Source organism: Salmo salar, chromosome ssa06 (genome assembly GCF_905237065.1).
Source record: "Salmo salar chromosome ssa06, Ssal_v3.1, whole genome shotgun sequence".
Classification (NCBI taxonomy): domain Eukaryota; kingdom Metazoa; phylum Chordata; class Actinopteri; order Salmoniformes; family Salmonidae; genus Salmo; species Salmo salar.
In genome coordinates, this window is record NC_059447.1 from 25845125 (window position 1) to 25872973 (window position 27849).

Consider the following 27849-nt stretch of genomic DNA (forward strand, 5'->3'; position numbering starts at 1 on the left):
CGAGGCAAGCAACACTGAAGCATGCATAAGAGCACCAGCTACGCTCTCCGTAGCCAATGTGAGTAAGACCTTTAAACAGGTCAACATTCACAAGGCCGCAGGGCCAGACGGACATATACATTACCAGGACATATACTCCGAGCATGCGCTGGCCAACTGGCAAGTGTCCTCACTGACATTTTCACCTGTCCCTTACCGAGTCTGAAATACCAACATGTGCCTAGGAACATCAAGGTAACCTGCCTAAATGACTACCGACCCGGAGCACTCACGTCTGTAACCATGAAGTGCTTTGAAAGGCTGGTCATGGCTTACTTCAACATCATTATCCCAGAAACACTAGACCCACTCAATTTGCATACCACACCAACAGATCCACAGATGACGCAATCTCTACTGCACTCAACACTGCGCTTTCCCACCTGGACAAAATGTACTTTTAATTCACGCTTTGTTTTACCCACATAATTTTTACCACAAGGACAAGTTATAAGATAAATAACTGCCTTAGTGGTGCATGTGATAACACCTTTGATTGGGATTGATTTCCCTGTTTGAGGATGTTTGAAGGATCTACATTTATAAGTGCCATTGCATTGAGCCAAAAGGCTTCATAACAGCTTCTACCCCCAAGCCATAAGACTCCTGAACAGCTAATCAAATTGCTACCCAGACTATTTGCATTGACCCCCCCCCATTTTTACGCTGCTGCTGCTCTCTGTTTATTATCTATGCATAGTCATTTTACCTCTATGTACGTATCACCTCTATTACCTCAACTAATCTGTGCCCCCACACATTGACTCTGTACCGGTACCCTCTGTAAATTGCCTCGTTACTGTTATTTTATTGTTGCTCTTTAATTATTTCTTATTTTCTTATTTTTTAGTACTTTTCTTTTTTTGTATTGTTTTTATAACTTATTAACACTTATTTTTCTTAAAACTGCATTGTTGGTTATGCGCTTGTAAGTAAGCATTTTACTGTAAAGTCTACGCATGTTGTTTGTGACCACTATGTGACAAATACAATTTTATTTTATTTTGAGATCAGCAAGGATGGGAGTGATGTGTGCAGACTTTTTATCAGTATCCTTGAGGCACTGTTTTGGATGAGCTGTAGTTTATGAATTAAATTTGCAGGCAGGCCCCCCAGTAAATGCATGTATTAGCTTTTCTGCGTCAGTTGTGGTGAGAGAGGGTCTTAGTCGGGAGATGTTCTTCAGGTGAAAGAATTACGTTTTACAGAAGTGACTTATGTGGGAATTGAAGGAGAGAGCAGGGTAGAATTTCACACACAAATTTGTGATGACTGATGTGAGTGGGATGATGTGGCCATCTATGGCAGGGCGGATGCTGCAGGAGTTGGTGGTCTGCTGGGGTATGCTTATCAGCATTGCTTCTGTCTTGCTGCTGTTGAGTTGAAGTAAGTTGTTCTGCATCCAAGATTTGACCTCTTCCAGACAGTTGGACAATATTGACAAAGCAGATGATGTGTCAGGATTTGTTTTCATGTTCACCTGTGTGACATCTACGTAGCAGTGGAAATGGACACTGTGTTGTCTGAAGATCTGGCCAAGTGGGAGCACATAGAGCAGGAAGAGGATAGGTCCCAACACCTACCCTTCTGGGACACCGCAGGTTATGTTGGAGTCCTCTGATCTTGCCTCACAAAGTGTGACGTACTGCTTGCGGTTAGTGAGGTAGGAGGTGAACCAATGGTACCTTGTTGTCTGAAAGTCTCTCTCCTTTGCTTAATTCAACATAGTTACAATAGCTACTGAATTACTGTAGCAAGCTATCCCGACTAATGTGCAATACTCTAAGATAGTTAGCGTTCTGCTTTATGTAATGTAGGTTCTAGGATTGTTGGAATGCAGCTTTTAGCACTACCAAAGGACTCATGACTCAAGCTTGGACTCGAGGACTCTGACTCGATCACTAGTGACTTGACTTGGACTCAAGGTTTAGTGACTAGACTACATCGCTGCAGGGAAGAGAGCTGTTTTGCTTATATACCTAGAACTTCTAAATATTGGTCAAACATGAAATTCATGGAAAATATTGTGTATTGTGTTGACTAATTATGTGGGCTGAGGGAGGGGAAGACATGTTGCCACTTTGTGACAGATGTTTAGACAACATTGTGGTGCCATGTAACTCTTCTAGTTCCAGAGCTGTATGGCATGTAGTAAAAGGGTATCCAAGTCCTCAGGCTGCAGTATCTGCCGGTTGTCATCCTTGCCTTCAGGTACTGCGTTCATTGGTGGGCCATGAATTTACATTCTCTACCTACTGTTTAAGTCGGAAGTTTACATTCACCTTAGCCAAATACATTTAAACTCAGTTTTTCACAATTCTTGACATTTAATCCTCATAAAAATTCCCTGTCTTAGGTCAGTTAGGATCACCACTTTATTTTAAGAATGTGAAATGTCAGAATAATAGCAGAGAGAATGATTTCTTTCAGCTTTTATTTCTTTCATCACATTCCCAGAGGGTCAGAAGTTTACATACGCTCTATTCATATTTGGTAGCATTGCCTTTAAATTGTTTAACTTGGGTCAAATGTTTTGGGTAGCCTTCCACAAGCTTCCCACAATAAGTTGGGTGAATTTTGGCCCATTCCTCCTGACAGAGCTGGTGTAACTGAATCAGGTTTGTAGGCCTTCTTGCCCTCACGTACTTTTTCAGTTCTGCCCACATATTTTCTATAGGCTTGAGGTCAGGGCTTTGTGATGGCCACTCCAATACGTTCACTTTGTTGTCCTTAAGCCATTTTGCCACAACTTTGGAAGTACGTTTGGGTCATTGTCCATTTGGAAGACCCATTTGCGACCAAGCTTTAACTTCCTGACTGATGTCTTGAGATGTTGCTTTAATATATCCACATAATTTTCCTACCTCATGATGCCATCTATTTTGTGAAGTGCACCAGTCTTTCCTGCAGCAAAGCACCCCCACAAAATAATGCTGCCACCCCCGTGCTTCACGGTTGGGATGGTGTTCTTCCCCCCTTTTCTTCCAAACATAATGATGGTCATTATGGCCAAACAGTTCTATTTTTGTTTCATCATACCAGAGGACATTTCTCCAAAAAGTACGATCTTTGTCCCCATGTGCAGTTGCAAACCGTAGTCTGGCTTTTTTATGGAGGTTTTGGAGCAGTGGCTTCTTCCTTGCTGAGCTGCCTTTCAGGTTATGTTGATATAGGACTCATTTTAATATGCATATAGATACTTTTGTACCTGTTTCGTCCAGCATCCTCACATGGTCCTTTGCTGTTGTTCTGGGATTTATTTGCACTTTTTGCACCAAAGTACGTTCATCTCTAGGAGACAGAACGCATCTCTTTCCTGAGCGTTATGATGGCTGCGTGGTCCCATGGTGTTTATACTTGCGTACTATTGTTTGTACAGATGAACATGGTACCTTCAGTAATTTGGAAATTGCTCCCAAGGATGAACCAGACTTGTGGAGGTCTACATTTGTTTTTTTCTGAGGTCTTGGCTGATTTCTTTAGATTTTCTCATGACGTCAAGCAAAGAGGCACTGAGTTTGAAGGTAGGCCTTGAAATACATCAACAGGTACACCTCCGATTGACTCAAATGATGTCAATTACCCTATCAGAAGCTTCTAAAGCCATGACATAATTTTCTGGAATTTTTCAAGCTGTTTAAAGGCACAGTCAACTTAGTGTATGTAAACTTCTGACCCACTGGAATTGTGACACAGTGAATTATAAGTGAAATAATCTGTCTGTAAACAATTGTTGGAAAAATTACTTGTGCAATGCACAAAGTAGATGTCCTAACCGACTTGCCAAAACTATAGTTTGTTAACAAGAAATTTGTGGAGTGGTTGAAAAACGAGTTTTAATGACTCCAACCTAAGTGTATGTAAACTTCCGACTTCAACTGTAAATAATGAGTCAATTGATCAATTAACACAAAAGCAAGAATTTGGTTGGTATTTGTTCTAGGACGATTGTTGAAAAAAATATTTTTGATTCACTTTTACTGTACATTTTGAAAAACAGGCTAAAGACTGAATGCTTGTTGATTTAGAAAGTGACATTTTCACACACTGTTTCATAACATAGTGGTTGTTTCAGAGGGCTCTATCTCCCCTCAGTCCAGAGGAGGTTTCAGTCAGTGTGCCTATGCTATGAGGAAGCACTTGCTCCCTCAGTGTGGTGAATGACATGGCTGGTTTCCTGTCTGTTACCTCTCATTACATCAATAATATCAAATCAAATCAAATCAAATGTAATTATAAAGCCCTTCTTACATCAGCTGATATCTCAAAGCGCTGTACAGAAACCCAGTCTAAAACCCCAAACAGCAAGCAATGCAGGTGTAGAAGCACGGTGGCTAGGTAAAACTCCCTAGAAAGGCCAGAACCTAGGAAGAAACCTAGAGAGGAACCAGGCTATGAGGGGTGGCCAGTCCTCTTCTGGCTGTGCCGGGTGGAGATTATAACAGAACATGGCCAAGATGTCCAAATGTTCATAGATGACCAGCAGGGTCAAATAATAATAATCACAGTGGTTGTCGAGGGTGCAACAGGTCAGCACCTCAGGAGAAAATGTCAGTTGGCTTTTCATAGCTGATCATTCAGAGTATCTCTACCGCTCCTGCTGTCTCTAGAGTTGAAAACAGCAGGTCTGGGACAGGTAACACATCCGGTGAACAGGTCAGTCTTCCATAGCCGCAGGCAGAACAGTTGAAACTGGAGCAGCAGCACGGCCAGTGTGGATACGCTCTACCACAAGACCAAAATGTTCCCACTATGTCTGTTATTTTAGTTTAATCATCATTAATTTGTATATTTATCAACAGTATGTTTCTGTCCATCCATACATCAACTCATATCAACATCAGTTTTATGACGAGCGATATGACACTGTAAACGATAATGGCAAATTTAGGTACCAGTGTTCAACACAATTAAAGACCTAGACCTTTCATTGCTACCTCTTATCATCAAGATCGGCCCGTGTGGCTCAGTTGGTAGAGCAAGGTGTTTGCAATGCCAGGGTTGTGGGTTCGATTCCCACGGGGGACCAGTATGGGGGGGAAAAATTATGAAATGTAAGATAACTTAGCAAATTTTTGGGAAATATTTTCAGACTACATATGTATAGCTCAGCTAAGAAAAGTGCCAACCCTTCGTTATTTTGATACTATCTTTGTAGGTGTCTTGTCACATGATATAACTAAAGAAAACAAAACATTTCACATTAGGTCTAATTAGATTAGATATAAGGTATCAGTGAACTAAATCTGCACTAAATCTATTTGGATTGGGGCAGGTATTGTCATATAAGCAGTCACTTGGCAGAGAGTCTGCTGAGGTTTCAGTAAGTATGTGCTGTCATGACCAGCATGTAGGCTGAGGTTTTTGTATTGGTGTGTATCACTGTGGCTGCCCCCATACACAATGACACACACCATTACAAAAACCTGCGTCAAATACTCCCACAGTAAGGGTAATGTATTTATGTGAAAAATCTTTTCATTTGCAGCAAAATTTGACGTTTGTCGAAATGCCTAAATGTGACAAATAATTCAGCTTAAAAAATGTCAATGTGACCTTTTAAGTCCAGACAATTGAACGTTTGTTCCAATGATGAAAAAAATGATGAAAAAAAGAAAAAACAGGAGACCTGCTAGTTTAAGATTATGAACATAATATTTAAAAAAGAGGATATGAAAAAAGTATGTGATGGTTTCAGTGCTTATCAAAGCTTAAGCGCAAATAGAGTTTCTAAAACATAAAAAACTTTGACAAAAAACTATGATATTCAACATAGCCCATAGTCATTATATCCAGAATTCATATAAGGTGTATTCAGAACATTCCAGTATGATCCGTCACTTAATACAGAGTCAGGAGAGGTAACCACTTGTGCTGAGGTTTTTGTACTGGTGTATATCATTGTGGCTCCCAGTGTACACAGTGATACATGCCAGTACAAAAACTCATGCCACATAATGACACCCTCAATAAAACCATTTGCTATTTTATCTCCAACATTGACACCATAGTTTTCCCCTAATAAACTTACATTAACAATCAACTTAGGCATAAACTGGTTGTCACGCCCTGACCTGAGAGAGCCTTTTTTATGTCTCTATTTAGGTGTGGTCAGGGTGTGATTTGGGTGGGCATTCTATGTCCTTTTTTCTATGCTTTGTATTTCTTTGTTTTTGGCCTGGTATGGCTCTCAATCAGGGACAGCTGTACATCGTTGTCGCTGATTGGGAGTCATACTTAGGCAGCCTGTTTGCCTTTGGGGTTTGTGGGTAGTTAATTTCTGTTTAGTGTTTTGTTATACCTGACAGAACTGTTTGGCTGTCATTTTCTTGTTTTGTTCAAAGTGTCTCGATTAAAATTAAATATGAGCACTCAACACGCTGCGCCTTGGTCTACTTCTTCAGACAGCCGTTACACTGGTTTCCCACTTCATACCAACGTTATGTCCAATTTTCATAGATAAATGTTTCTCATTAATTAACAGATGATAAATATGTTGGTAAAACAGAAGAATTAAAAAAACAACCTATAAAATATCAAGCATGGTGAACCAAAGGTATGAGAAACAGACTACGCTCTTCACCTAGTTTCTCCCCTAATACACACTCTAAACCCAGCATCAGTGTTAGAGAGGGGGTAGGGTTTTGTCATGGGCTGTATCACTGTGGCCGTTATTCTGCACTGTTATACATCCCTGTACAAAACCCACATTCCTGTCTAGACGGGGGAGTTTACAATGTAGTGAGGGCAGTTGTGTGAAACATTAGACATTGATGCATTTTATCTCAATATCAAAAGGAAGCATCTGTTGTGTTCTGTAAAACATTGTTTCCCAACAATTGATTATGAACAGTATGGTGTCAACATCTTTATGGATCATTCATGTAGCCTATCAACTAACCTCAGATGGAGCATTTGACATTGCTTTATATTCCTAACCTACTACTAGCTAGCTATGTAGCTGCTAGCTACAGAACAAACAAGCATCGAATGGCATTTACGTGCTGATCAATATACACTGCTCTAAAAATTAAAGGGAACACTAAAATAACACATCCTAGATCTGAATGAATGAAATAATCTTATTAAATACTTTTTTCTTTACATAGTTGAATGTGCTGACAACAAAATCACACAAAAATAATCAATGGAAATCCAATTTATCAACCCATGGAGGTCTGGATTTGGAGTCACACTCAAAATGAAAGTGGAAAACCACACTACAGGCTGATCCAACTTTGATGTAATGTCCTTAAAACAAGTCAAAATGAGGCTCAGTAGTGTGTGTGTGGCCTCCACATGCCTGTATGACCTCCCTACAATGCCTGGGCATGCTCCTGATGAGGTGGCGGATGGTCTCCTGAGGGATCTCCTCCCAGACCTGGACTAAAGCATCTGCCAACTTCTGGACAGTCTGTGGTGCAACGTGGCGTTGGTGGATGGAGCGAGACATGATGTCCCAGATGTGCTCAATTGGATTCAGGTCTGGGGAACGGCGGGCCAGTCAATAGCATCAATGCATTCCTCTTGCAGGAACTGCTGACACACTCCAGCCACATGAGGTCTAGCATTGTCTTGCATTAGGATGAACCCAGGGCCAACCGCATCAGCATATGGTCTCACAAGGGGTCTGAGGATCTCATCTCGGTACCTAATGGCAGTCAGGCTACCTCTGGCGAGCACATGGAGGGCTGTGCGGCCCCCCAAAGAAATGCCACCCCACACCATGACTGACCCACCGCCAAACCGGTCATGCTGGAGGATGTTGCAGGCAGCAGAACGTTCTCCACGGCGTCTCCAGACTCTGTCACGTCTGTCACATGATCTCAGTGTGAACCTGCTTTCATCTGTGAAGAGCACAGGGCGCCAGTGGTGAATTTGCCAATCTTGGTGTTCTCTGGCAAATGTCAAATGTTCTGCACGGTGTTGGGCTGTAAGCACAACCCCCACCTGTGGACGTCGGGCCCTCATACCACCCTCATGGAGTCTGTTTCTGACCGTTTGAGCAGACACATGCACATTTGTGGCCTGCTGGAGGTCATTTTGCAGGGCTCTGGCAGTGCTCCTCCTGCTCCTCCTTGCACAAAGGCGGAGGTAGCGGTCCTGCTGCTGGGTTGTTTCCCTCCTCCACGTCTCCTGATGTACTGGCCTGTCTCCTGGTAGCGCCTCCATGCTCTGGACACTACGCTGACAAACACAGCAAACCTTCTTTCCACAGCTCGCATTGATGTGCCATCCTGGATGAGCTGCACTACCTGAGCCACTTGTGTGGGTTGTAGACTCCGTCTCATGCTACCACTAGAGTGAAAGCACGGCCAGCATTCAAAAGTGACCAAAACATCAGCCAGGAAGCATAGGAACTGAGAAGTGGTCTGTGCTCACCACCTGCAGAACCACTCCTTTATTGGGGGTGTCTTGCTAATTGCCTATAATTTCCACCTGTTGTCTATTCCATTTGCACAACAGCATGTGAAATTTATTGTCAATCAGTGTTGCTTCCTAAGTTGGCAGTTTGATTTCACAGAAGTGTGATTGACTTGGAGTCACATTGTGTTGTTTAAGTGTTCCCTTTATTTTTTGAGCAGTATATAATCAATCATGAAGCAAAAGTATATGCAGATCATGTTGTGTGCACTGAAGTGTTCGCAAGCTAGTTAGCTTTAATTGGTTGAACGTTAGCTACTTAACCACAGTAGCATGTCAACATGCTAGCTGTCTATTGGATTGCTGTGATTTAACGTTAACTAGCTAGCTAAACTGATTGTTTAATCAAAGCCTTCCTTGAATATCTATATTTTGCCACCTATGTAACTGTTAGCTAGCTAACTGGCTATGCAAAACAACATGTTAGTTATGGTATCTAACTATCTAGCTACTTGTAACATAGCCAAACTAGTTGATGATTAAAAAAGTGATGTAAGTTTGAACACTGTACCTTGTTGTCAGTTGAGGAATTTATAAATAACTATTGTTTAACTTCATTGGGATAGGGGGCAGTATTTTCATGTCCAGATGAAAAGCGTGCCCAAAGTAAACTGCCTGTTTCTCAGGCCAAGAAGCTAGGATATGCATATAATTGGTAGATATAGATAGAAAACACTCTAAAGTTTCTAAAACTGTTAGAATTATGTCTGTGAGCATAACATAACTTATTTGGCAGGCGAAACCCCGAGGACAAACCATCCTGGAAAAAAATTGAGGTCACTGTGTTTTCAATTAGGTTTCTATGGGAAACTATATTTATGAGGAACCTGGTTGCCGTTCCTATGGCTTCCACTAGATATCAACAGTCTTTAGAAATTGATTGATGTTTTTCTTTTGAGAAATGAAGAAGTAGGGCTGTTCATTGTGAGTGTCAAGCCAAGTCGACTCTTCTGTGTAGCGCGGGTGACCAGGAGCTTGCTCCCTGTTGTTTTTATCCGCTATCGAACACAGTATATTCCGTCTTACATTTTTATTGATTATTTACATTTTAGGATATCTAAGGTTGGATTAGGAACGTTGTTTGAAATGTTTGGACCAAGTTTACAGGTAACTTATTAGATACTTTGTAGTCATGTTGGGCAAGTTGGAACCGTTGTATTTCTGAATCAAATGAGCCATATAATGGACATTTTGGGGATATAAAGAAGGAATTTATCAAACAAAAGGACCATTTGTGATGTTTCTGGGACCTTTTGGAGTGCCAACAGAAGAAGATCTTCAAAGGTAAGGCATTTTTTATATCGCTATTTCTGACTTTTGTGTCGCACCTGCCTGGTTGAAATATGTTTTTTTATGTGGTGGTATGGGGGGCGCTGTCCTCAGATAATCGCATGGTTTGCTTTCGACTTAACCTGTTGGGGATAGGGGGCAGTATTTGCACGGCCGGATAAAAAAACGTACCCGATTTAATCTGGTTACTACTCCTGCCCAGTAACTAGAATATGCATATAATTGTTTGATTTGGATAGAAAACACCCTAAAGTTTCTCAAACTGTTTGAATGGTGTCTGTGAGTATAACAGGCCAAAACCTGTTATACTCACAGGCCAAAATCTGAGAAGATTCCAAACAGGAAGCGCCCTCTCTGACCATTTCTTGGCCTTCTATATGCTAGCTTGAAAAATGGGTGTCTGATTATTTCTGGCTGGGTACTCTGCTGACATAATCTAATGTTTTGCTTTCGTTGTAAAGCCTTTTTGAAATCGGACAGTGTGGTTAGATTCCACTGGCTGTTGAGTAGGTGGGACGATTTCGTCCCACATACCCTAGAGAGGTTAACTGTTATGAGTTGGGCCAGGCGGAATCTGTGGAATCCCTTACAGAGTTGACTGCATAAGCAATTGACAACGTCATCACCAAATCTCTCTGGGGCTTCAGAAAAGTTCTCTCTCTGTAGATTTCATCTGGCCCTAGTCCTTATGAGAGACGGTCTAGACTGTGCTACTATTTACTTCACAGCCCCATTAACATGGGATATGCTCATTTTCTCACACTCCTCTTTCCTGAAGGTGATCTACATTGGTTTTACCTGATCTACATGACGTTCAAGGGCACCTACGATAGGAACAACGACAGCTTCCGAATGGAGTTCCTGGTGGTTCCTGTAGGGGGCCTCGCCTGCCTGGTCAACCATGACTTCTCTGTCCTAGCGGTTAGAGACATTTACATTACATATGAAGGAGAAACCCCTAGTTGATGGCTACTTAACCTGTTTAGGATAGGGGGCAGTATTGACACGGCTGGATAAAAAACATACCCGATTTAATCTGGTTACCACTCCTACCCAGTAACTAGAATATGCATATACTTATTACATATGGATAGAAAACACCCTAAATTTTCTAAAACTGTTTGAATGGTGTCTGTGAGTATAACAGAACTCAAATGGCAGGTCAAAACCTGAGAGATTCCTTTACAGGAAGTGGCCTGTCTGACCATTTCTTGAACTTGTTTTCCATCTCTATCATTTACTAAGGATCTCTGCTCTAACGTGACACTTCCCACGTCGTCCATAGGCGCTCAGAGCCCGGGAAAAAACAGAATGTCGTCATTCCAGCCCCAGGCTGAAACACATTATCGCCTTTCTCAAGTGGCCGATCAAGGGACACTGGCTTATGCGCGTGACCCCGACCGCCCCCGCCTTTGGGATTTTTTTCCTCTGTTTGCCGAAAAGGAGATTCCCTGTCGGAATATTATCGCTTTTCTACGAGAAAAATGTCATAAAAATTGATTTTAAACAGCGGTTGACATGCTTCGAAGTACGGTAATGGAATACTTAGAATTTTATTGTCACGAATTGCGCCATGCGCGCGACACTTCTTTACTATTTCGGATAGTGTCTGGAACGCATCGAACAAAACGCCGCTATTCGGATATAACGATGGATTATTTTGGACCAAACCAACATTTGTTATTGAAGTAGCAGTCCTGGGTGTGTATTCTGACGAAGACAACAAAAGGTAATCAAACTTTTATAATAGTAAATATGATTATGGTGAGTGCTAAACTTGCCGGGTGTCTAAATAGCGAGCCCGTGATGCCTGGGCTATGTACTTAGAATATTGCAAAATGTGCTTTCACCAAAAAGCTATTTTAAAATCAGACATATCGAGTGCATAGAGGAGGTCTGTATCTATAATTCTTAAAATAATTGTTATGCTTTTTGTGAACGTTTATCGTGAGTAATTTAGTAAAATGTTAGCGAATTCCCCGGAAGTTTGCGGGGGGTATGCTAGTTCTGAACGTCACATGCTAATGTAAAAAGCTGGTTTTTGATATAAATATGAACTTGATTGAACAAAACATGCATGTATTGTATAACATAATGTCCTAGGGTTGTCATCTGATGAAGATCATCAAAGGTGAGTGCTGCATTTAGCTGTCTTCTGGGTTTTGGTGACATTATATGCTGGCTTGAAAAATGGGTGTCTGATTATTTCTGGCTTGGTACTCTGCTGACATAATCTAATGTTTTGCTTTCGTTGTAAAGCCTTTTTGAAATCGGACAGTGTGGTTAGATTAACGAGAGTCTTCTCTTTAAATGGCTGTAAAATAGTCATATGTTTGAGAAATTGAAGTAATAGGATTTTTAAGGTTTTGAAAATCGCGCCACAGGATAGCAGTGGCTGTTACGTAGGTGGGACGAATTCGTCCCGCCTAGCCTAGAGAGGTTAACCTATTCAGTATGTTCAGTTGTGAGAGAGCTGGCGGATGAAATTAATGGCTAATATACAGTGTTGCATGTTTGTCTTTCTATCAGATCCTGTGGACATTCCCCATCTACATTTACATTTACATTTACGTCATTTAGCAGACGCTCTTATCCAGAGCGACTTACAAATTGGTGGATTCACCTTATGATATCCAGTGGAACAACCACTTACAATAGTACATCTATATCTTTTTTGGGGGGTGGGGGTTAGAAGGATTACTTTATCCTATCCCAGGTATTCCTTAAAGAGGTGGGGTTTCAGGTGTCTACGGAAGGTGGTGATTGACTAAGCTGTCCTGGCATCGTGAGGGAGCTTGTTCCACCATTGGGGTGCCAGAGCAGCGAACAGTTTTGACTGGGCTGAGCGGGAACTGTGCTTCCGCAGAGGTAGGGGGGCCAGCAGGCCAGAGGTGGATGAACGCAGTGCCCTTGTTTGGGTGTAGGGCCTGATCGGAGCCTGAAGGTACGGAGGTGCCGTTCCCTCTCACAGCTCCGTAGGCAAGCACCATGGTCTTGTAGCAGATGCGAGCTTCAACTGGAAGCCAGTGGAGTGTGCGAAGGAGCGGGGTGACGTGAGAGAACTTGGGAAGGTTGAACACCAGACGGGCTGCGGCGTTCTGGATGAGTTGTAGGGGTTTAATGGCACAGGCAGGGAGCCCCGCCAACAGGGAGTTGCAGTAATCCAGACGGGAGATGACAAGTGCCTGGATTAGGACCTGCACCGCTTCCTGTGTAAGGCAGGGTCGTACTCTGCGAATGTTGTATAGCATGAACCTACAGGATCGGGTCACCGCCTTGATGTTAGCGGAGAACAACAGGGTGTTGTCCAGGGTCACGCCGAGGCTCTTAGCACTCTGGGAGGAGGACACAATGGAGTTGTCCACCGTGATGGTGAGATCATGGAAAGGGCAGTCCTACCCCGGGAGGAAGAGCAGCTCCGTCTTGCCGAGGCTCAGCTTGAGGTGGTGATCCGTCATCCACACTGATATGTCTGCCAGACATGCAGAGATGCGATTTGCCACCTGGTTATCAGAAGGGGGAAAGGAGAAGATGAATTGTGTGTCGTCTGCGTAGCAATGATAGGAGAGACCATGTGAGGATATGACAGAGCCAAGTGACTTGGTGTATAGCGAGAATAGGAGAGGGCCTAGAACTGAGCCCTGGGGGACACCAGTGGTGAGAGCACATGGTGCGGAGACGGATTCTCGCCACGCCACCTGGTAGGAGCGACCTGTCAGGTAGGACACAATCCAAGAGTGAGCCGCGCCGGAGATACCCAACTTGGAGAGGGTGGAGAGGAGGATCTGATGGTTCACAGTATCAAAGGCAGCAGATAGGTCTAGAAGGATGAGAGCAGAGGAGAGAGAGTTAGCTTTAGCAGTGCGGAGAGCCTCCGTGACACAGAGAAGAGCAGTCTCAGTTGAATGACCAGCCTTGAAACCTGACTGATTTGGATCAAGAAGGTCATTCTGAGAGAGATAGCAGGAGAGCTGGCCAAGGACGGCACGTTCAAGAGTTTTGGAGAGAAAAGAAAGAAGGGATACTGGTCTGTAGTTGTTGACATCGGAGGGATCGAGTGTAGGTTTTTTGAGAAGGGGTGCAACTCTCGCTCTCTTGAAGACGGAAGGGACGTAGCCAGCGGTCAAGGATGAGTTGATGAGCGAGGTGAGGTAAGGGAGAAGGTCTCCGGAAATGGTCTGGAGAAGAGAGGAGGGGATAGGGTCAAGCGGGCAGGTTGTTGGGCGGCCGGCCGTCACAAGACGCAAGATTTCATCTGGAGAGAGAGGGGAGAAAGAGGTCAAAGCATAGGGTAGGGCAATGTGAGCAGGACCAGCGGTGTCGTTTGACTTAACAAACGAGGATCGGATGTTGTCGACCTTCTTTTCAAAATGGTTGACGAAGTCATCCGCAGAGAGGGAGGAGGGGGGAGGGGGAGGAGGATTCAGGAGGGAGGAGAAGGTGGCAAAGAGCTTCCTAGGGTTAGAAGCAGATGCTTGGAGGTTAGAGTGGTAGAAAGTGGCTTTAGCAGCAGAAACAGAGGAGGAAAATGTAGAGAGGAGGGAGTGAAAAGATGCCAGGTCCGCAGGGAGGCTAGTTTTCCTCCATTTCCGCTCGGCTCCCCGGAGCCCTGTTCTGTGAGCTCGCAATGAGTCGTCAAGCTACGGAGCAGGAGGGGAGGACTGAGCCGGTTGGGAGGATAATGGACATAGAGAGTCAAAGGATGCAGAAAGGGAGGAGAGTAGGGTTGAGGAGGCAGAATCAGGAGATTGGTTGGAGAAGGATTGAGCAGAGGGAAGAGATGATAGGATGGAAGAGGAGAGAGTAGCAGGAGAGAGAGAGCAAAGGTTGCGACGGCGCAATACCATCTGAGTAGGGGCAGAGTGAGTAGTGTTGGAGGAGAGCGAGAGGGAAAAGGATACAAGGTAGTGATCGGAGACTTGGACGGGAGTTGCAGTGAGATTAGTAGAAGAACAGCATCTGGTGAAGATGATGTCAAGCGTATTGCCTGCCTTGTGAGTAGGGGGGGGACGGTGAGAGGGTGAGGTCAAAAGAGGAGAGGAGTGGAAAGAAGGAGGCAGAGAGAAATGAGTCAAAGGTAGACATAGGGAGGTTAAAGTCACCCAGAACTGTGAGGGGTGAGCCATCCTCAGGGAAGGAACTTATCAAGGCGTCAAGCTCATTATGAACTCTCCAAGGGAACCTGGAGGGCGATAAATGGTAAGGATGTTAACCTCTCTGGGCTAGGCGGGACGAATTCGTCCCACCTACGCAACAGCCAGTCTAATCCAGTGGCGCGATTTTCAAATACCTTAAAAATCCTATTACTTCAATTTCTCAAACATATGACTATTTTACAGCTATTTAAAGACAAGACTCTCGTTAATCTAACCACACTGTCCGATTTCAAAAAGGCTTTACAACGAAAGCAAAACATTAGATTATGTCAGCAGAGTACCAAGCCAGAAATAATCAGACACCCATTTTTCAAGCTAGCATATAATGTCACAAAAACCCAGAAGACAGCTAAATGCAGCACTCACCTTTGATGATCTTCATCAGATGACAACCCTAGGACATTATGTTATACAATACATGCATGTTTTGTTCAATCAAGTTCATATTTATATCAAAAACCAGCTTTTTACATTAGCATGTGACGTTCAGAACTAGCATACCCCCCGCAAACTTCCGGCGAATTCACTAACAATTTACTAAATTACTCACGATAAACGTTCACAAAAAGCATAACAATTATTTTAAGAATTATAGATACAGAACTCCTCTATGCACTCGATATGTCCAATTTTAAAATAGCTTTTTGGTGAAAGCACATTTTGCAATATTCTAAGTACATAGCCCAGCCATCACGGGCTAGCTATTTAGACACCCAGCAAGTTTAGCACTCACCAATATCAGATTTACTATTACAAAAGTTTGATTACCTTTTGTTGTCTTCGTCAGAATGCACTCCCAGGACTGCTACTTCAATAAAAAAATTTGGTTTGGTCCAAAATAATCCATCGTTATATCCGAATAGCGGCGTTTTGTTTGTGCGTTCCAGAAACTATCCGAAATGGTAAATCAGGGTCGTGCGCATGGCGCAATTCGTGACAAAAAAATGTAAATATTCCATTACCGTACTTCGAAGCATGTCAACCGCTGTTTAAATTCCATTTTTATGCCATTTTTCTCGTAAAAAAGCGATAATATTCCGACCGGGAATGTCCATTTAGCTAAACAGAGGAAAGAAAACAAAGCTTTCGGTCGACGCGGGCACGAGCCTGAGTCTCACAGTACTGTAACCAGCCACTACCCAAACGCGCTACTTTTTTTCAGCCAGAGCCTGCAAAGCCACGATTCAGCATTTTGCCGCCTTCTGAGAGCCTATGGCAGCCGTCGGAAGTGTCACGGTACAGCTAAGATCCTCACTCTTCAATAAACAGAGACAAGAAGAACGACACCTTGTCAGACAGGCCACTTCCTGCATGAAATCTTCTCAGGTTTTTGCCTGCCATATGAGTTCTGTTACACTCACAGACACCATTCAAACAGTTTTAGAAACTTTAGGGTGTTTTCTATCCAAAGCCAATAATTATATGCATATTCTAGTTACCGGGCAGGAGTAGTAACCAGATTAAATCAGGTATGTTTTTTATCCAGCCGTGTCAATACTGCCCCCTAGCCCTAACAGGTTAAACTTGAATGGGCTAGTGATTGTGACAGCATGGAATTCAAAGGAGGAGATAGACAGATGGGTCAGGGGAGAAAGAGAGAATGTCCACTTGGGAGAGATGAGGATTCCAGTGCCACCACCCCGCTGACCAGATCCTCTCGGGGTGTGCGAGAACACGTGGTCAGACGAGGAGAGAGCAGTAGGAGTAGCAGTGTTTTCTGTGGTAATCCATGTTTCCGTCAGCGCCAAGAAGTCGAGGGACTGGAGGGTAGCATAGGCTGAGATGAACTCTGCCTTGTTGGCCGCAGACCGGCAGTTCCAGAGGCTGCCGGAGACCTGGAACTCCACGTGGGTCGTGCATGCTGGGACCACCAGGTTAGAGTGGCAGCGGCCACGCGATGTGAAGCGTTTGTATGGACTGTGCAAAGAGGAGAGAACAGGGATAGACCGACACATAGTTGATAGGCTACAGGAGAGGCTACGCTAATGCAGGGGAGATTGGCATGAAAATTAACTAAACAACTGGGGAAGCGAGAGAGCAGGGCCTCCCTCACTAACAATTCACTGAAACGCTAAAATATAACTTTTCTAGCTACCACTAGAAATTAAAATTGATGTAAACTACAGTGGTTCAATGTTTCAGGAATAGGCTCAAACTTAGTTTATTCCGCTAGATAACTTGGTACAGTATTCTTCCGTGAAAACCCACCTAGTGCACCGTGTCCTATGACGCCGTAGCTAACTAGCTAACTAGCATGCGAGCATCCTATAACACACGGTTAGCACCAATACTTGGTAACAACAACAAGCTACCAATTCGTGTCCGTGTCTAGTTCATAACGCAGAAGTAATTAAACGTTGGCTAGCTAACACAAAGTCAGTCCTGCTAGCTACACAAGTGGACTACACATCTCGAATGTTCAGAAAGTTAAGCTTACGTTGCAAAAATATTATTGAGTAAAAATGATACAGCTAGCTGGTGGGGTTATCTAGCTAGCAGTGGGCACGTTGTTGACTATGTTAGAGAATGTAGCTGGCTAGCTAACCTCGATAGTTACTCTGTACTACGCCTTTATATTGATACAAAGACAACTATGTAGCTAGCTAACATTACACTAGTCAAATCGTTCCGTTGTAATGTATATAGTTTCTAGAGTACTGCTAATTGGTAAAGTTGGCTAGCTAGCTGTGGTGTTATGGTGTTGACGCCGTTTCGAAAACGGCGCGAACGAACGAATACAGCTGGCTAGCTAACCTTGTTAGTTCCTCAGAGCTACACCTTTATCCTTGATACAAAGACAGCAGAGACAACTATGTAGCTAGCTAACAATACACTAATCAAATCGTTCCAATGTAATGTAATATTACCCGCGGAGCGAGGTGTCGCACGACTACTCACTCCAGCATCCGGAAGTACTACCTGGAGTTGGTGGCCATCCTGCCCCAGCTCTTCATGATCAGTAAGACGGGAGAGGCGGAGACCATCACCACCCACTACCTGTTCTTCCTGGGTCTCTACCGGGCCCTGTACCTCTTCAACTGGATCTGGCGCTTTTATTTTGAGGGTTTCTTTGACATGATCGCCATTGTGGCCGGCGTGGTGCAGACCATCCTCTACTGCGATGTCTTCTACCTTTATGTCACCAAAGGTGAGTGTCCACCTCTATTTTCTGTTCTGCCATCTGTGTATTCGCTATTTGACCTTCTGGTATTTTATGTATGCGTAAGTAAGCATTGTTGGAGTAATTGATGGTTGAGTTTGTAGGACTACATCATATCCTAAATGAGTTATAATTGATCTAGATACAGTTTGAATGTTGTAGTGCACAGGAGTCAGCACATTGCAAGGGAAATACATTTAAAAAAAAATTGGGCCCTTTGACATGTATCTTTATAATTCTCAGTGCTGAAAGGAAAGAAGCTGAGCCTATCAGCATGAGAGGTTCAGATGGAGACCCCATGTTCTCCCAGCAGACTCAGGGTGCGTGGAGATGACATCACGGGAACCCCGCTGAGCAAGCACAAGATGCCTGAGAGACAGAGCCACTCAAGGGGAAAAACACTAGTCTTCTTCATGAGTTACTTTGAACTGGTAAACAACAAGCAGCTTCAGAACTGAATGAGAGGTCATCCCAGGTCTTCACGCAGTCTTCAGATATCTGTGTTTAGCATCTTGCCTTACCTTTTCTCATTGCTGTTCAAAATAGAAAGAAAACATGTTTTTTTTCAACATGTGAGGTGTGCTCTTAATGATGGCTCAACATGCCTTGTAGCGATTAGGGTTGACTCAATGCAAAGTACCATTCCAAACTTCTTAATGAAATGTAGTCTTTATGATTAAAATTGAAACGATGTGTCTAGGAGTGTTATGTAATGATGATTTTATGTCTTGCTATTTTTTCATACATTGTTTTTTACATGACTGTACCCCCTTGGCCAATTTGTTTATTCACAAATACATTTACATATGTTTTGTAGGTGCTCTTTCTTTTGGATATCTGTAAAGGAGTGCGTAACTGGCTGCAGGGAAGTCAGGTGCAGGAGAGCAGAAATGAGTAGCAAACAGAGCCCTTTATTGATGCGAACAAAACACGGCACTCAGAAAACTAAACACGGGTTACAATAACCCGGCGCAAACCAGCCTGGAGTACACATACATTTACACATAACAATTCCACACACAGACATGGGGGGAAACAGAGGGTTATATGCAAGATGAGTAATGAGGGAATGCAAACCAGGTGTGCGGGAAAGCATGACAAAATAAATGGAAAATTAAAGGTGGATTGGCAATGGCTAGAAGACCGGTGAAGTCAACTGCCGAACGCCGCCCGAACAAGGAGAGGGACTGACCTCGGCGGAAGTCGTGACACTATCCCAGTTTGCACTCTTCTCTTGAAAAATATATCCTGCAAAGCCCACTTCATGGTTCTTGTGTTCATAGATCAGTTTGCCCATTTTATTTCTCCATTTGCCCTTTTATCATTTTTGCTAAAATTTGCTTCTCAACGCAGTTTGACCTAACATTGCCAAAATGCTTTATTTTCTGAAAAGCATCTTGGTGTTCTCCATTATGTACATACTTGCCATTCTAAGATGAAGTTCCCATCTTAATATGCTAAATATCACCTTTCCCATCACATAAATGTCCTTCCCGATAGGGCTATTTGGTTTATCTTTTCAATGTAGTCATAGACTAAGTGTCACTGATATAGAGAGGAGTAGGCAGTTGCAGGTTTAGAACTACTGAATTTATTTAAGCACCATAGATCAAAGTGGGACGAAACCCAAATTCTGTTGTGCTCAAAATATATATTCATTAACAAAAAGTCACAGGGCGATCCCAAAGTGCAAAATATAAAGTACTCAGGAAATGGTAGGAGAGATTCCTCTCAGAAAACAAGTAACATTTACAATGACAGACAAAGACAAATGACAGAGGGAGTATATATACAGTGATAGAGTGGGGATTGGAACCAGGTGTGTAATGATGACAAGACAAGTCTGGGGTTGATGAGTGAAGGCAGTAGGTTCGGTAGCAGCTAGAATGCCGGCAACGCCGAACGCCTGAGCTGGACAGGAGAAGGCTACTCTGGACGGTTCTGACCTAGAATATGTGGACAACTACAAATACCTAGGTGTCTGGTTAGACTGTAAACTCTCCTTCCAGACACACATTAAGCATCTCCAATCCAAAATTAAATCTAGAATCAGCTTCCTATTTCGCAACAAAGACTCCTTCACTCATGCTGCCAAACATACCCTCGTAAAATTGACCATCCTACTGATCCTTGACTTCAGCGATGTCATTTACAAAATAGCCCCCAACACTCTACTCAGCAAACTGGATGTAGTCTATCACAGTGCCATCCGTTTTGTCACCAAAGCCCCATATACTACCCACCATTGCGACCTGTGTGCTCTCGTTGGCTGGCCCTCACTACATACTTGTCGCCAAACCCACTGGCTCCAGGTCATCTATAAGTCTTTGCTAGGTAAAGCCCCGCCTTATCTCAGCTCATTGGTCACCATAGCATCTCCCACCCGTAGCACTCGCTCCAGCAGGTATATTTCACTGGTAACCCCCAAAGCCAACACTTCCTTTGGCTGCCTTTCCTTCCAGTTCTCTGCTGCCAATGACTGGAACGAATTGCAAAAATCACTGAAGCTGGAGATTTATATCTCCCACTCTAACTTTAAGCATCAGCTGTCAGAGCAGCTTACCGATCACTGTACCTGTACACAGCCAATCTGTAAATAGCACACCCAACTACCTCATCCCCATATTATTACTTACCCTCTTGCTCATTTGCACCACAGTATCTCTACTTGCACATCATCATCTGCACATATATTCCTCCAGTATTAATGCTAAATTGTAATTATTTTGCCTCTATGGCCTATTTATTGCCTACCTCCCTACTCTTCTACATTTGCACACACTGTACATAGATTTTTCATTTTTTTTCTATTGTGTTATTTACTGTACGTTTGTCTATGTGTAATTCTGTGTTGTTGTTTTTGTCACACTGCTTTGCTTTATCTTGGCCAGGTTGCAGTTGTAAATGAGAACTTGTTCTCAACTGACCTACCTGGTTAAATTGTGACACTAAGGTTAATTTGGTATTGATTGAATACTGTATTCACCTTGCATGTTCAGTTTTCTGTTGTTTAGCTGTTTAAATAAAGATGCAGTCATTTGTCACAGAGGGAAAAGACCCATTGAAATATAAATGATATTCTAGAACAGTGTTCAGGAGGAATGCATTTGAGATATGGTGTTTGGTGTAGATGCATTTGAGTTAAATGTTGAGTTTTGACCCATTTTCCCAGCTATGTAAACCCCCATTGCCTTTTCATTTGAGTCATTCCTATAGCTTCCTTTTGTTTTACGTTGCATGATACCTGTGATACCACCTCACTTCAAATAAACTTTTTATGAAAAAACACAATTTTACCTTGTTACTGTGAAAAAACACCACCTATGTACAGATAGCTAGAAAAAGCTCAGCCAAAACACCGTAAGTACTTAAAATGACTTGTAATCTATTGGTATATTATTAGAATCCCCATTAGCTGTTGTGAAAGCAGCAGCTACTCTTCCAGGGGTCCACATTAAACATGACATAATACAAAACATTTAACAATAACAGCTCAAGGCGTGAACTACCAATCTGTGGTGAAGTGTCAATCGTTACAATCATTACTTTTGTAAATGTATTAAAATGTCTTACAATACTGAGACACTGGCTTTCAAGAACAAATCAATTTAGTGCAGTTGAAGTGATTTACTTCTAACATTCCACCAAAGTAACATCTCACCACTAATCTTCAGAGAAAAGGTACATTAAATTGAATACAAACATAAAAACACAGAATTTGAATTTTAGATTGATAACAATCATCAGTCACTATCATCTCTGTTAGTGCATACTTTACATTCTGTATATCTGGAGTGTTTTTGGTTCACACAAACGGACATGACCATAGTCACAGAAACTAGCTCCCACTGTTCAAATGGACCACAGATTTTAAACTTAATCAAAAGACTTCCCTGTTAATCAAAATACTTCCCTGAAAAGGCATGGTCCCCCACTGTGAGGAGCCTGGTCCTGCAGGCATGAAGGAGTATAAGCATGGCTTGAATGTAAGGTGCGTGGAGGTTCATAGGGGGAGAGTAGGTCTGACAGGTAGGCGGGTCCCCGATGCCATTTTGGGGTTTGTAGAGGAGCAGGAGAAACAGGTAGCCAATGGAGATCAACAAGGATGGGAGTGATGTGGGCAGATTTTTTAGTTTGTGTCAGTATCCTTGCGGCACTTTTTTGGATGAGCTGTAGTTTATGAATTGAATTTGCAGGCAGGCCCCCCAGTAAATGCATCTATTAGCTTTTCTGCGTCAGATGTGGTGAGAGAGGGTCTTAGTCGGGAAATGTTCTTCAGGTGAAAGAATTACGTTTTACAGTAGTGACTTATGTGGGAATTGAAAGGGAGAGAGCAGGGTAGAATTTCACACCCAAATTTGTGATGACTGATGTGAGTGGGATGATGTGGCCATCTATGGCAGGGCGGATGCTGCAGGAGTTGGTGGTCTGCTGGGGTATGCTTATCAGCATTGCTTCTGTCTTGCTGCTGTTGAGTTGGAGGAAGTTGTTCTGTATCCAAGATTTGACCTCTTCCAGACAGTTGGACAATATTGATAAAGCAGATGATGTGTCAGGATTTGTTTTCAAGTTCACCTGTGTGACGTCTGCATAGCAGTGGAATTGGACACTGTGTTGTCTGTAGATCTGATCAAGTGGCAGCATGTAGAGCAGGAAGAGGATAGGTTCTATCACCGACCCAAGTGGGACACCGCCGGTTAAGGTGGACTCCTCTGAACTTGCCTCACAAAGTGTGACGTACTAATTGCGGATAGTGAGGTAGGAGGTGAACCAATGGTATATTTGTTGTCAGAAATTCTCTCTCCTTTGCTTAATTCAACATAGTTACAGTACAGTAGCTACTGAATTAGCTCGCCATCCTGACTAACTTGCAATACCGATTTCCGAAACGTAGGTTCAAAGATTGTTGGAATGCAGCTTTTAGCACTACCAAGGGAGTTGTTACTCGACTTTGGACTCAAGGACTCTGACTCGAACTCAAGACACTCGACTTGGACTCAAGGATTCTGACTCGAACTCAAGAGACTCGACTTGGACTCAAGGACTCTGACTCGAACTCAAGAGACTCGACTTGGACTCAATGTTTAGTGACTTGACTACATCACTGCAGGGAAGAGACCTGTTTTGCTTATACCTAGCCCTTCTAAATGTCGGTCAAACATGAAATGGCAAATATTGTGTTGTGTGTTGGCTAATAATGTGGGTTGAGGGAGGGGAGGACATGTTAGCACTTTGTGACAGTTGTTTTGACAACACTGCAGTGCCACATAACTGTTCTAGTTCCAGAGCCGTATGGCATGTAGTAAAATGATATCCAACTCCTTAGGCTGCAGTATGTGCCGGTTGTCATCCTTCCTTTCAGGGACTGAGTTCAGTGGTGTGCCAGGCGTGTGGACTCTCTAGCTACATAATGGCATCAATTCTCTCAAAAACAAGAATTTGGTTGTTATTTGAATGGCAGGTGGCAGTTAAGATAATTGGATCAGTAAACAAAAGGTCACTGGTTCAAATCCACAAGAAGACTAAGTGAAAATCTGTCAATGTGCCCATGAGCAAGGCACTTAACAATAATTGCTTTGGATAACGGTGCCTACTAAAAACATTTTTATAGAAATATATTTAAGATGAACTGTGACAGTACAATTGAAGAACAACCCTGTGAGGCTAAAGTCTGAATGCTTGCTGACTTAGATAGTGACATTTGGACACGCTGTTTCATAACATAGTGGTTGTTTCAGAGGGCTCTATCTACCCTCCGTCCGGAAGAGGTTTCAGTCAGTGTGCCTATGTTATGAGGAAGCACCTGTTCCCTCAGTGTGGTGAATGGCATGGCTGGTTTCCTGTCTGTTACTGCTCATTACATAAATAATATCCGGTGTGGATACGTTCTACCACAAGGCCAAAATGTTCCCACTTTGTCTGTTATTTTAGTTTAATCATCATTCATTTGTATGTTAATCTATGCTTCTGTCCATCCATACATCAACATCAGTTTATGACAAATGATATGACAATGTAAACGATTATTGCAAATTTAGTTACTTGTTCAACAAATCATTAAAGACCTGCCACTCATCAGACCAGAGGACATTTCTCCAAAAAGTATGATCTTTGTCCCCATGTGCAGTTCCAAACCATAGTCAGCCTTTTTATGGAGGTTTTGGAGCAGTGGCTTCTTCCTTGCTGAGCGGCCTTTCAGGTTATGTCGATATAGGACTCATTTTACTGTGGATATAGATACTTTTGGACCTGTTTCCTCCAGCATCTTCAAAAGGTCCTTTGATGTTGTTCTGGGATTGATTTGCACTTTTCACACCAAAGTACGTTCATCTCTAGGAGACAGAAAGCGTCTCCTTCCTGAGCGGTATGACGGCTGATTGGTCCCATGGTGTTTATACTTGCGTACTATTGTTTGTACAGATTAACATGGTACCTTCAGGCGTTTGGAAATTGCTCCCAAGGATGAACCAGACTTGTGGAGTTCTTCAATTTCTTTTCTCAGGTCTTGGCTGATTTCTTTTGATTTTCCTATGTTGTCAAGCAAGGAGGCACTGAGTTTGAAGGTAGGCCTTGAAATACATCAACAGGTACAACTCCAATTGACTCAAATGATGTCAATTAGCCTATCAAGCTGTTTAAAGGCACAGTCAACTTAGTGTATGTAAACTTCTGACCCACTGGAATTGTGATACGGTGAGTTATAAGTGAAATAATCTGTCTGTAAACAATTGTTGGAAAAATGTATTGTGTCATGCACAAAGTAGATGTCCTAACCAACTTGCCAAAACTATACTTTGTTAACAAGAAATTTATTTATTGGTTGAAAAACGAGTTTTAATGACTCCAACCTAAGTGTATGTAAACTTCCAACTTCAACTGTAACTCAAGAAAACAACAAGTATTTTTTCAATGTATATCTTTGGTATAAGGTCTGTGTAATGCACAGTTGGATATCAGTATTTGATATTTGTAATCAGTGCACTAAATCTGCACTAAATATTTTTGCATTGGGCCAGGTTTTGTCTTGTAAGCAGTCCGATGAGCAGTCACCTGGCACAGAGTCTGCTGAGGTTTCAGTAAGTATGTGCTGCCATGACCAGCATGTAGGCTGAGGTTTTTGTATTGGTGTATATCACTGTGGCTGCCCCCATACACAGTGACACACACCATTACAAAAACCCACGTCAAATGCTCCCACAGTAAAGGTAATGTATTTATGTGAAACATGTTTTTCATTTGCAGTCAAAATTTGACGTTTGCCGAAACATCTATATGTGACAAATAATTCTACTTTAAAATGTCAATATGTTACTTTTTTTAATCCAGCCAATTCAATGTTTTTCCAAATATGATGAAAGAATCTAGTTCAAAGTTATGAACATAATTTTTAAAGAAAAGCGAGAATGTTTACGTGCAGACAGAATTCAATGGTTGTTCCAAATATGACATAAAAAGGAAAAGCATGAGACCAGCTAGTTTAAGATTATGGATTGTTTAATCTTAAGATTAAATATTCAACATAGCCCATAGTCATTATATCCAGAATTCATATAAGGTGTATTCAGAACATTCCAGTATGATCCGTCACTTAATACAGAGTCAGGAGAGGTAACCACTTGTACTGAGGTTTTTGTACTGGTGTATATCATTGTGGCCCCCAGTGTACACAGTGATACATGCCAGTACAACAACTCATGCCACATAATGTCACCCTCAATAAAACCATTTGTTATTTTATCTCCAACATTGACACCATAGTTTTCCCCAATAAACTTTCATTGACAATCAACTTTAAAAAATCTAGCATAATAGAATTGGAAATCATGTTTATGCATAAACTGGTTTTCCACTTCATACCAACTTTATGTCCAATTCTCATAGATAAATGTTTCTCCTTAATTAACAGATGATAAATATGTTGATGAAACAGTATAATTAAAGAACTACTATGAATATATCAAGCATGGTGAACCAAACGTATGAGAAACTCACACTACGCTCTTCACCTAGTTTCGCCCCTAATATACACTCTAAGCTCAGCATCAGTGTTAGAGAGGGGGAAGAGTTTTTGTCATGGGCTGTATCACTGTGGCCGTTATTCTGCACTGTGATACATCCCCGTACAAAACCCCCTCTCCTGTCTAGACTGGGAATTTACACTGTAGTGAGGGAAGCTGTGTGAAACATCAGACATCGTTGCCTTTTCTCTCAATATCAAAAGGAAGCATCTGTTGTGTTCTGTACAATATTGTTTCCCAACAATTCATTATGAACAATATGGTTTAACGTCTTTATGGAGGAAACATAAAAGTGTCTCATCAATCATTGATATAGCCTACCAACTAACCTCAGATGGATCACTTGACATTGCTATACCTGTATATCAGTAGTTGGCAATATAGAATGTTTCTAAATGAACTTACAGTAGAAGGAATACTCTTTGGACTAAGGCAGTGTTTGATATGACTATAATAGGAGACTTGGTATTTGATACCTCCTGTAAATAAAGCTATATGTCTGGACAACTTGATAACCATGATTGTTACATCTGAAATGTCAGGATAGACCACCTTTAAAGAGTGCTACTGTATATTTATATGGACAGGCATGTCAGAAAAACAAACATGATTGTCATACAACAATTTGGCTAAAAACAGCACAGTAGGAATCAGTATGAAATCAGAAACATAGGACACAATAGCAGAATAGCAACCAATACTGGAATGGAGAAAATGAAGATGAGAATATGACCATTCAAATTCATAGCAGTGAAATGCTCTCCCATATGGGTCCAGAGTGCAGTCAGTGTGCAGACAGTACAATTCTGTCAACCCTCATGTCCATGGAGGGGTTTTTGTATTGATGTTGATCACTGTGGCCATTCCCATACACAGTGACTCACACCATTACAAAAACCCATGTCACACACAGCCACAGAATCCTCCGTTAAACTCACTGAAACCTCCAATGTCTCCATGTGGACAATGATTTTTCCAATCCTACATCATTTACAACAACCATTTAAGCTCAATTCAAGCAAATGTTTTGATCACATGATTTACAGCGTACAGAAAATAGTTGTTCCCCAGTGTATACCTGTTTTAAAGTTTTTAATGTTGAGATTTCTTTGTCTGAAGTAGGCCTAAAGAGTATGGACATTTGTTTGAGTTGATAATGTGTATAAATGTACCAGCACGTTTAGGTTAGCTGCCTATAGACAATTAGAATATATATGTCTGTGTTCCTTAGCTGTCAGCACTCTCACACTCTGTGCTTGGTAGAGGTGGTAGGTTTTTGTCATGGACTGTATCATTGTGACCCGCTATATGGCACAGTGGTTTAACCCTGTACAAAAACCTCCCCACCACTCTGTGCAGGGCCAAAGATGGAATAAACATGTGTGTCACGGTTGTCGTAAGGAGAAGTGGACCAAAGTGCAGCGTGTGTGTCGTTCAACATTTTATTTTCACTGTGAAACTTTGCAATACATACACAAATAAACTGAACGAACAAAAACAACAAACCGTGATGCAGAGTAGAAACATACACTAACTCAGAAATAATCTCCCACAAACCCAGATGTAAAAAAAACCCTACTTAAGTATGATCTCCAATTTGAGACAACGAGGACCAGCAGCCTCTAATTGGAGATCATCCCAAACAAAACCCAACATAGAAATAGAAAACTAGAACCTGACAACATAGAAATAGAAAACATAGAATAGAACAAAGAACTACAAATCTTGAATGCCCACCCAAATCACACCCTGGCCTAACCAA

The 27849-nt window shown here is 42.2% G+C and overlaps 1 protein-coding gene and 1 pseudogene across 2 annotated transcripts in view; one reads left to right on the forward strand and one right to left on the reverse strand.

Annotated features, from left to right (window-relative positions):
• Positions 1-27849, reverse strand: part of LOC106606764 (uncharacterized) — a 423559-nt gene that overhangs the window by 32369 nt on the left and 363341 nt on the right. The gene's annotated exons all lie outside the window — the stretch shown is intronic.
• Positions 10499-18347, forward strand: LOC106606763 (ER lumen protein-retaining receptor 2-like; annotated as a pseudogene).